Genomic DNA, 11,629 nt, shown 5'->3' with positions numbered 1-11,629 from the left:
TAAATCAAAGCAATGTAGGGGCATTCAATTTGCTGACTCTAAGCCATTTATAAAACTGTAAGCTGCTGTTGTTAACTGCTGCAAATAATTGTGATGATAAGTAATGACTATGATTGTGGTCCCGGGTGTGGGTTTGTGAAGCCAGTGGGCTTATTTTCTGCTATATCTGGATGCTTCTTTCCCTGTGGCCACCCTACTTACAATGAAACTCCATCAAAGCAGTGCTTCTCAAATAGTAATGTGCATGTGAATCTCCTAGGGACTTTGCTGAAATGCAGATTTGGATTTACTAGGTCTGTCTGGGGCAGGGACTGAGATTCTGAGTTTCTAGGACATTCCCAAGTGATGCAGTTGTTGATGGCCAAGACCCTCATGTTGAGTAGCAAGACTCTAGATTACCTCTGGAAGCCTCCTCAAGGGACCTTTCTGTATCTCATGGCTTTTGTGTTACACACCTTTGCCTAAGGAGAACTAACTCATCCTCTGAGGGCCAGAAGCTTCCATGCCAGTCCTACGCCTGGTCTTGGAGCGGGAAGCCCACCTGCTGCACACAGAACAAGAGCCCCATCCTGCTGCAGCACCCTTTGGTTGCTGCCACACACAGGAGGCAGCCTTTTAAAAAATGTTATCCTGTTTGTTTGTTCCACTTCCCCTTAAGCTCTAATCTTTGGCTCAGAAGACATCTTCAAAGCTTGGTGTGGTCAGTTCACCAGCCTATTTGGGTCCGTCTTTGAACCCTGGGGCACTGGTCTGAGCCAATCAAGTCCCCAGAAAATGGATTTCTAAACCCAAAGGCACTTGCCCTATTGCTAAGAGCTACACGTAACTCAACCAGTGTGAGTAATAGAAACAATAATAACTACCATTTATTGGGTCAGCAACTACATGCCATAAACTGTTCTAAGTGCTTTAGCCACACCAACCCTCTTGCAATTGAAAATGTGGTCCCAGAACCAGAAGAAATCTCAGACCCCACCAAGACCTCTTGAATCAGAATCTGCATTATTTTAACAACAAAATTCCTAGGTACAAATCCTGGGTTCAATGCTAGCTGTGCCACTCACTAATTGTGCAAACACTCTTTTCGCCCTTGCCTTCTGTCCTCAATCCCTCGGTCTCATTCAGTTTCAAGGTCACCTTGAAAAGACCCCAGGTCTTTCCCATTGACAAAGATGTTTGAGAGTTCTCTTTGGTGCCCAGGATTGGTGGTCAACAACTGTAAGACTCACTCAGAGTGGTCAGAGAGGATTCTTCCTTCAGAGAGGGCAAGGGTCCAGTTGGGTCCCTTCAGGTGAAGAGCTTACAGAGTAATTATATATGATCCACCAGCTGTTAAAAAATAGAATCTCTTTGTATTATTTATATTTATATCTGTAACTGTAGACAAAAAGGAAGTCACCCTGAAAGAAATAACAGACCACTAAGTAATTGGGCCTTCAACAGAATGAAAAGCCACATGTCTTATGTGTATTAATGACCTATTCTCTCCCTTTGCCAACTCTCATGTGCTTATAAACAAGTAAATAATAACACATTCCTTGGGCATACGACAACCTCCCCAGAGTTCATGTGGAAACATGTAGGTCTTCTATTAATGGCCCAGCCACTATACTGAGTGTTTTGTGTACACATCATGTAATTCCCAAAGCAACCTGGTGAGGTAGGCTCATGATCCCCATTTCAAAGTTAAGAAAACTGAGACTTAGGGGCCATAAATTGGTACCCCTACAAATTCCAATTGCTTAAGAAGAGCTTGAGAAGGGGGAAGATAGCTGGTGGCTTTACCCTCTGTTGTCCTGAGCTATTCCCTTCTGGCCCCCAGCTTGCCTGTCCCCATCCACAAACCAAGGCCCTGTGGTTAGGCTAAGTGTGTGTCTCTGTTTTAAAAGGCATTTTGGGGACTTCATAGTGATCCCACCCCCTTCCAACTTCAGAGGTTTGCCAGAGTATTTGTCCCAACCACATATGATATTTCACTTCTAAGGAGTTAATTGATTTTCCCCATCTTCTTGTTTCTTTACTGGTGTTTTGTACTCCTTCCAGCTGGGAGTTCACAGGAAGCTGAGCAGATGGCCTGCTCCGCTCTGAGAGATTAATTACAGGGTTAAGCAACTAGAGAGTGGCTGAGTGGGATTTGGACTTGGTTCTGTCCCACTTCAGAGCCCGGGCACCTGAGCGCTCTCCTGCATTGCATGTGAAGCCTAGGGCTCCCCCTTCACCACCTCCTTACCACATGCCTCTGGTGGGAGGCATGAGAATGAAGGTACCCAACGCTCCCAGGCATGCAGCCCTAGTTTGCCCAGTCAGAGCTGGCAGCACTCTGGCTCAGGGTCACAGATACAGAGGCTGGGCAGTCTGAACTGTTTATGTCCTGGTATGGGCACCAGTACCTCCTTTGTCTCTGCTGCTCTGACAGAGGATGACAGTTGTTATTCCAGGTCCTATGACTGTTTTATACCAAATCAGAGAGGAACTGACCTCAGGAAGGAATTATGAGGTCTCTCCCAGACATGATGAAACCTTTGTGTGTTTTCTTTCCACATTTTATTAGGCTGGCTCCACCCTTCTTCCAGCTCCCACTGCCATCATGGACATCACTTCACAGAGCCAAATGGCCTTACTTATCCTCTAGGCTTTGGCCTAAGAAGGCTTTTGTGAGGATTCCTCTCAGTATCTCACAGTAGAGGATAGTCAAGAGGCTGATGCAGGTATCCATGCAGGTGGGAATTGAGAGAAAGCTGTGAAAATGGGATGGAAGGGACTAATTCTGGAAATAACTGGTGGATGAGTGGGTGCAAAATCAGCCCAGGACATGGAGGAATAACAAATGCCTCCAAGATTTTGGATCTGGGGAAGTAAAGGTGGTGCCCTAAAAAGAAAGGGCAAAGTTAAATCCAATTTGCATAGCTTGACTCTGAGGTGCTGGGATGTTCATATAGACACTCCCAATAGAAGCATCAGGATTGGAGCTGAGGGAGAGGTCAGAACTGGAATTACACATTTGCAAAGTCATCTGCTTAGCTGTGATGGCTGCAGCTTGAGATGAGCTTTTCTAGGAAAGAGAGATGAGAGAACTGAGACTGTAGAGTTCAGGCTCAGGAGCTGCAAGGAGACTCAGAAGCCAGTGCCGTTGCTGGAGAGGTAAGAGGAGAGCCAAGATTGTGTAGTGTCCTGAGCCAGGACTCAGGGGAGGTCCATGGTGTGGGGCTTAGACTTGTAGATTACCAGACTCCCTCTACATGACAATGGCATGGTGATTTTAATGCACCATATCATAATGTCCTCAAATCTATCATTAGCCACTGTGGCATAGCTTTTTTTTTTTTTTTTTTCCTGTTAAAGGTGGCTTTGACTTTGTCAGCAAAGATCTTCTGCTTAAATCATCAAACATAGTCAAAAAGCCATTAATTGCATAATTAAATACAAAGCAGTTCCTGTACAGCCTTGTCCACTACTAGATTAGATATACCCCATAGGTTGAATTCACATGGTAAGTACCTACTGAGTACTTGGCTTGAAATAACATTTGGTCAACAAGTGGGACACGGTGAATCCTAATGACTTCCAGGTTTTGGTCCCATTTTAGTTGAAAAGGGGAAATGAGTTTTGAGTTCGTGCATAAATTTAACTCTGGTACCTAGAGTACAAGAAATGGTGAAGAGAATGGACTTTGGAGTCAAATGAGTCTAAGTCAGAATCCTGGCATCACTACTTAACTACCTGTGAATATTTAGGCAAGTTCCTTAACCTCTCTGAGTTTCTTCAGCTGTAAAATGGAATACTTAATCATAGTCAGGCCAGAGTCACTGATAGGACTAAAGGAGATACTTAATAAAACGTTAGCAAGTAATGCTGTCAGTACCATTAGTATTGCCTTTTATGGGAAAAAAAAATTCCAGGTCGGTACGTGTTTTTCTTATTAAGTGACTTTGACCTACCCAAAGTCTGGTACAGGTCAGTTCTGCAATAATATGTTCTAAATCAGAAATAACACGCACAAGTTTTCTTTTAAGTCATAGAGCTATTTTAATTGATGCTCATATCGTCACAGGTTGAAAATGTGATTATAATAACAAACAATAATAAAGAGTGCATTTTCAACATGAACTTTTAAAATATATATTTCCTTTCTTTAAAACAAACATAATTTTTAAAAATATCAGAGTGTTTGTGATTTGGAGTCATGGTTACAGCCATGTCCCAGTTTGCCATCTGTTCTTGTCCAATGTACAGGTCCAAATTAGGGTCAGAACTGCAGATAGACAATAAATGTCTGCTGGTCTCATACAAAGCTCTTCTCAGTTAGACTGTGCTTACACACACAATATATTAATATAAAATGAATGTACAGTTAAGCATATGAAAATCAAAGTAGTGCACTATATTAATAGAATAATGGATAACAACCACATGATTTTCTCAATAGATGCAGAAAAATCATTTGACAAAACCCAATACCCTTTTACAGTAAAAACACTCAACAAAATAGGAACAGAAGGGAACTTCCCTAACCTGATAAAGTGCATCTATGAAAAACCCACAGCTAACATAATGCATAATAGTGGAAGACTGAGAGTTTTCCACCTAAGATCAGGAACCAGACAAAGATATCCATTCTCACTACTTCTATTCAACATTTTATTGGAGGTTCTAGCCAGGGCAGTTAGGCAAGAAAATGAAATAAAAGGCATCCAAACTGGAAACAAAGAAGTAAAACTATCTCTATTATCAGATAACATGATATCGTATATAGAAAAACCTAAAGAATACACTAAAATACTATTAGAACTAATAAATGAGTTCAGCAAGTTTGCAAGATACAAGCGCAGTCGTATTTTTGTACACTAGCCATGAATGAACAATCTGACAGTGAAGTTACAAAAACTATTTCATTTACAACAGCATCAAAAATAATAAAATACTTAAGAATAAGTTTAACAAAAGAAATTCAAGACTTGTGCACTAAAAACTACAAAGCATTGTTGAAAGAATTTTAAAAGACCTCAATAAATGGAAAGATCTCCTGTGGTCATGGATTTAAAACTTAATATTGTTAAGATGGCAGTACTCCCCAAAGTAGTCTACTGATTCAGTGCATTCCCTATCAAAATTCCAGCTGCCTTTTTTGCAGGAATTAATAAGCTGATTCTAAAATGCACATGGGCTTTCAGGGACCCAAAATAACCAAAATAACTTTTTTAAAATAAAAAAAAGGTTGGAAGACTCACATATCCAATTTCTAAACTTACTACAAAGCTACAGTAATCAAAACAGTGTGGTACTGGCATAAGGACAGACATATAGACCAATGGAATAGAATAGAGATCCCTTGCATGTATGGTCAAATAATTTTCAACAAATGTATCAAGACCATTCAGTGGGGCAGTTTTTCAAAAAATAGTGCTAGGAAGATTGGCTGTCCACATGCAAAAAATGCATTTGGACACTTCCCTAACACTATATATAAAAATTAACTCAAAATGAATCAAAGACCTAAAAATATGAAACACAGGGGGAAAGCATCATGACATTGTATTTGGCAATGATTTTTGGATATGACACCAAAGGCACAGTTGACAAAAGAAAAATGGGCAAATTGGACCTCATCAAAATTAAAAATTTTGTGATATTCAATATCTTATAATAACCTATAATGGAAAATAATATGAAATATATATATATATATATATATATATATATATAACTGAATCACATTGCTGTACACCTGAAACTAACACAATATTATAAATCAACTATACTTCAATTAAAAAAAAACTTTTGGACTTCCCTTGTGGCGCAGTGGTTAAGAATCTGCCTGCCAATGCAGGGGACATGGGTTTGAGCCCTGGTCCGGGAACTCATGCTGCAGAGCAACTAAGCCTGCGAGCCACAACTACTGAAGCCTGCACGCCTAGAGCCTATGCTCCGCGACAAGGAAGCCACCACAATGAGAAGCCTGCACACGGCAACGAAGAGTAGCCCCTGCTCACTGCAACTAGAGAAAGCCCACGCACAGCAATGAAGACCCAACACAGCCAAAAATAAATAAATAAATTAATTAATTTTTAAAAAAACCTTTGTGTATCAAAGAACACTATCAATAAAGTAAAAAGGCAACCCACAGGATGGGATAAAATATTTGCAAATCATACATATAATAAGAGATTAATATCCAGAATAGATTAAAAAAACTCAACAACAACAAAACAACACAATTCAAAGATGGGCAAAGGACTTAAATAGATGTTTCTCAAAAGAAGATATACAGGGACTTCCCTGGTCGTGCAGTGGGTAAGATTCCATGCTCCCAATGTAGAGGGCCCGGGTTCGATCCCTGGTCAGGGAACTAGATCCCACATGCATGCCGCAACTAAGGAGCCCATGTGCTGCAACTAAGGAGCCTGCGAGCCGCAACTAAGACCCAGTGCAACCAAATAAATAAATAAATATTAAGGAAAAAGAAAAGAAGATATACAGATGGCCAATAAGTATGTGAAAAGATGCTCAACATCATTAGTCATTAGGGATGTGCAAATCAAAACCGTAGGATACCACTTCACACTCACTAGGATGGCTATAATTAAAAAAAAAAAAAAAAAACTAAGGAAAACAAATGTTGACCTGGATGTGGAGAAATTGCTGGGGGAATGTAAACTGGTGAAGTCCCTGTGGAAAACAGTTTGGGCATTCCTCAAAAACTGCTAAACATAGAGTTATCATGTGATCCAGCAATTCCATTCCTAGGTATTTACCCACACAAAAGTTTTTACATGAATGTTTATAACAGCATTAGTCATGATCGTCAAAAAGTGGAAACAATGCAAATGTTCATCAACTGATGAATGGATAAATGATATTTGGTATATACATAAAATGGAATCTTATTTAGCCATAATAAGAAATGAAGTACTGATTCATGCTATAACACTGACTAAACTTGAAAAGATTATAAGTTAAAGAAGCCATACACAAAAGGCCACATGTTGTATAATTCAGTTATAGGAAATGAACAAAACAGGCAAATCCGTAGAGACAGAAAATAGTGGTTGTTGGGGGCTGATGTGAGTTAGGCCATGGGGAATGACTGCTAATGTGCAGCGGTGATAAAGATGTTCTGAAACTGACTATGATGACAGTTGTTCAACTCCGTGAACGTACTGAAAAACCACTGGATTTTACACTTCCAAAAATGAATTTTGTGGTATGTGAATTGTATCTCAATAAAAAAAAGAATGGACATACATAGCTCAGCAATATTTTAGCATGAAAGGATTTAACTCTTGAGACTAGTCTGACGTCTCGATGAAGTTTGCTGATAATGCCAAGCTAGAAGGGATACGAATGTTCTCTTCATAGCGGGAAGAGCTGCAGAGCTAAGAACAGCAAATTTGGGGTGGGTAGGGGATGGCTTTTTTTAAATTAAGGAATCCATTACTACAATGTATGGCAAGATGTGATGGATATTTCTTTTCATATGAATAAATGAGGATTTTTTTGAAAATGTTTGATTATTGGTGGGCACCACAACAGAGGGTACAAGTTGCAGGTTATAAAAACAAAGCAAAAGTTTCCATAGCCTGAAATGGTTTGATATATGACTAAGTCTCTCCATCTGGCTTCTAAGATCAAAGGCCCCAGAATTCCTTCTTCCTCTTTCAAATGATGAATTCATGATGATAAAAAACAGCTAACTACTGAGAGCTGAATATGCACTAAACATTTTACATGCATTTTCTCATTTTAATTTCCCTATCATCATGGTGACATGGTTGTAGAGAACTTACCCAAGGTCATGCCACAAGTCAGTGCCTGAGCTGGGCTGCAGCCCCACACCTGTGTGACTCCCAGGACCTCACTCATAACCACTGGATTATACTCTCTGTTTCCCTGTTTTCTCCTTCTGGGGGAGATTCCCCCCAAGAGTTTACAGCACTGGAGGTTCTAACCACACCAAGTAGGGGAGACAGTGGAGTAGAGAGGGAATACCCTGGACTGGGAGTTGGGGGCCAACTTTGCCAATAATCAGCTCCATGACCTTGGGCAAGAAGCTTGACCTCTCAGAGGCATAGCTTCCTGATTTGTAAAGTGTAGAAAATTTGTCCCAACTATCCCTGAATGTAATCCTTCCAGCTCAAGCATTTGGTCCAAGTCCTGCCTCATTTACCTATCACTGGGAAAACATTTGATTGTCAGTTGTATAGAAACACTGAGAGGAACAAATCCTTCAAGCCAGTGTAGGGTGGTGATTTGGGGAGCCTGGACTTTGGTGTTAGACTGATGTGGCGCTGCTTCCATCGCTAATCTCAGGGTGATATTGAGCAAGTTCTGTAACCTCTGTCCCCATCAGCTAAAATGGGTATAATAGCATAGGGTGCTATGGCATAAAGTGCTTGTGAGGACCGAGTGAGACCTCTTTAGGGAGCTTAGTGCAGTTCTTAGTGTACAGTAAGTAGTGGTTATTATATATTTAATAATATTATAATTTATTTAGTGTTATTATTATTGATGGTTATAATTATAAAATAGAGACATAGAATCCCTTAAGGGTAATTAGCATATGTTTAAGTAGCTCAGCCAGATCAGACTCTGGAGTTCAGGTGGCCTGCTTGGGCTCTGTTCTAGAACTAGCCATATCTACTGGGTTGGCCATCAGGAATGTGCTGCTGGGTACAAGGGCATTAGATTGTCACCGACACTCCAGAGTTTCCCTCATATTAACTTGGAGTCAGTAATGCCATTTTCCTCTTAAGCACGGCATCTTATTATAGCTTACCATGTGAATTTTGGCTCAATTAACTTTGTTTACCCAAAATCATCAGAAATAGATTGGTTATCAATGAGAGAGACTGCTAAAACATTTGGTTAATGTGCCGTGAAAAGAAAAGAAATTACTGCTCCCTGGAAATTTCCCAGTGTGGGCAGGGAATTTTTCTCTCTTTCAATGTTATTGGAAACATAATAAGCACATATAATGATATATTTACAAATTCTATCACAGTTTTATTTCTAACAATAAAAAATAGTTAAACATAACATTGACTACTAAAGAGCCATTAAGATCCAATATTAGAAAACTAGTTTTAGAGTTGGGGAAATGTGCACTATAGAGTAAGTTGGGTTTTTGTTTTTGTTTTAAGTTTAGAAAAAAAGTATGTGTTCTGATCCTAATTTTGTAAATGTTATGTATATATATAGAAAAAATGTGAAATGCTACAACAAAAATATCAGCAGAGATTATCTGTGGGTGTAGGATTATTGATTATTTTAATTTTCTTCTCTATATGTCTGTAAATTTTTTATACTTTCACAGTGAGCTCATATTTCTTTGGAAATCAGGGTGCAGAGTTACTTTTTATTAATAAGAATTCTGTCAGATTTTTTTCTTCTAAGAGGCTCTTCAGTCCCATAGAGTTTTATCTGAATATGGTGTAATTCTCAATCTAGGCATATTGGTTTTTTATTTTTTTTTAAGTACGACTTAGAAATAATATGCTTCATTGATTTTGTGAACTTGTAAAATCATGCAGTTTTGAGGACAAACCAGACACATTTGTTGCAAAATTGATTGTTACCCTGAAAACCAGTAACAGATAATGAGAAAGAATCACCAGTTAACTAACCTTTCTCTAAACCCATTACTTCCCTGTTGAAAGCAATTTTCAACTCTGCCTGAGATTGTGTCTTTAAGCCAACTCTGAATCTTTTTTTTAATTTATTTTTATTTTTTTAATTTTTTGCCTTATAACAAATTTAATCAGTTATACATATACATATGTTTCCATATCCCCTCCCTTTTGCGTCTCCCTCCCACCTTCCCTATCCCACCCCTCCAGGCGGTCACAAAGCACCGAGCTGATCTCCCTGTGCTATGCGGCTGCTTCCCACCAGCTATCTACCTTACGTTTGGTAGTGTATATATGAATCTTTCATAAAATAAAATCAACATCCCTCCTCTCCTGTCTTATCTTATATAATTGGAATTGTATCACTCAAAGGCTACTAAATGTGGAGTTGATGAATCCAGTGCTTAAGTTAAAAAAATAAAGGGATTGTCTACAAAATGAATTCAAATCAAAGCAAAGTGTATAAAGTAGATATAATAAAAGTTTTTCGTACTTTCTTCCCTAATTGTAATTTGAAGAAATTTTTCAAAACCAGTATTGCAATATTTGGAAAAGATCTCAGCAGCTCAAATGCCAAACCAGTTTGTGCCCATGAGAAGATTAGAATTTTGTACTCTGGATGAATTTTTCAGATACCATTTTGATATTTTTTTTAATACTGTCAAACCTACGTTAGAAAAAAGTTCAATGAAACAGAACTGTGCAATATATAAACACTTTCATTAGTTTGGTGTGTACTAGACAGATATACAAACATATACCTACATTTATAAAATTCTTTTTCCTCCAATAGGTTCATATTCCATTGTTCCCAACTTGCTTTTTTTTTCACTTAAATTTTCAATTTTAGTACCTATGAATTTACCTCACTTTGTATTTTTGAAAGAATTTCTGTCAGATAAAATACCAGAAGTGGAATTGCTAAGACAAAGGGTATGCATGTTTAAGTTTTTGTTTTGCCTTCCAAGAAAGTCTGTGCCCATCACACCACCACTCACAGAGAATGAGAATGAAAAATAACATTTCAGAAGCAGAGCTATGTGGCAGGTTCTCCCAAAGGTTTTACCTTTGTAAATATATACATACATACATACTAAGCCACCATCAAAATATAATGCAAGTACTATGTTCTATTTTTCATTAAAGTCAGATTCCTATAAGGTATAATCCTGCCTAACTTTTCAACCACCTCTCTCCCTACCCAGAAAAGACTGTGTGTGTGTGTGTGTGTGTGTGTGTGTGTGTGTGTGTGTGTGTGTGTGACAGAGAAACAGACTCAGCAGGAAATCAGGGGAATCCTTCTCTCCTGCAGAAGATCTCTCAAAATGTTGACCATAGTAGATGGTAGACTTTTGGAGTCAGAGCTGAATTTTAGTTCCAGCCCCATCTCTTAGTAGTAATGAGTCTTTAGACAAATTGCTTAACATTTCTGACCCTCAATTTGTCATTTATAGAATGGGGGTAATCACGCTTGCCTGACAGTGTTCTTTGTAAAAATTAAAATGTGTTACTTCGTGCAAAGGGCTAATAAATGGTGAGGCACAAGAGCTAGGTGAGTAGCTCTTGTTGAGACACCAGGAAAGAATTAGGGTGACCAAGCCAAGAGCATCCTGGATGGTAAAGCTTTGAAGACTTTTGCAGAAAGACTTGAGGAAATAACATTCTAGTTAAAATATGCTATGTAGGGCTTCCCTGGTGGTGCAGTGGTTGAGAGTCCGCCTGCCGATGCAGGGGACACGGGTTCGTGCTCCGGTCCAGGAGGATCCCACATGCCGTGGAGCGGCTGGGCCCGTGAGCCATGGCCGCTGGGCCTGAGCGTCCGGAGCCTGTGCACCACAGCGGGAGAGGCCACAACAGTGAGAGGCCCGCGTACTGCAAAAAAAAAAATATATATATATATATATATATATATATATATATATGCTATGTAATACTACACCTTTCCAACCTCCAGCCAATATCTTCCCTTCCCCCACCCATATTATAGTAGTGTTTATCAGTCTTCT

General features: G+C 39.2%; 1 protein-coding gene across 3 annotated transcripts in view; it reads left to right on the top strand.

Annotated features, from left to right (window-relative positions):
• The window catches only part of PLCE1 (phospholipase C epsilon 1), a 310,776-nt gene that overhangs the window by 161,611 nt on the left and 137,536 nt on the right, over nt 1–11,629 (top strand). The gene's annotated exons all lie outside the window — the stretch shown is intronic.

The sequence above is a fragment of the Mesoplodon densirostris genome, chromosome 1, assembly GCF_025265405.1.
Source record: "Mesoplodon densirostris isolate mMesDen1 chromosome 1, mMesDen1 primary haplotype, whole genome shotgun sequence".
NCBI lineage: Eukaryota > Metazoa > Chordata > Mammalia > Artiodactyla > Ziphiidae > Mesoplodon > Mesoplodon densirostris.
The sequence above is the reverse complement of the archived record's forward strand: the minus strand, read 5'-3'. Positions and strand labels throughout refer to the sequence as shown.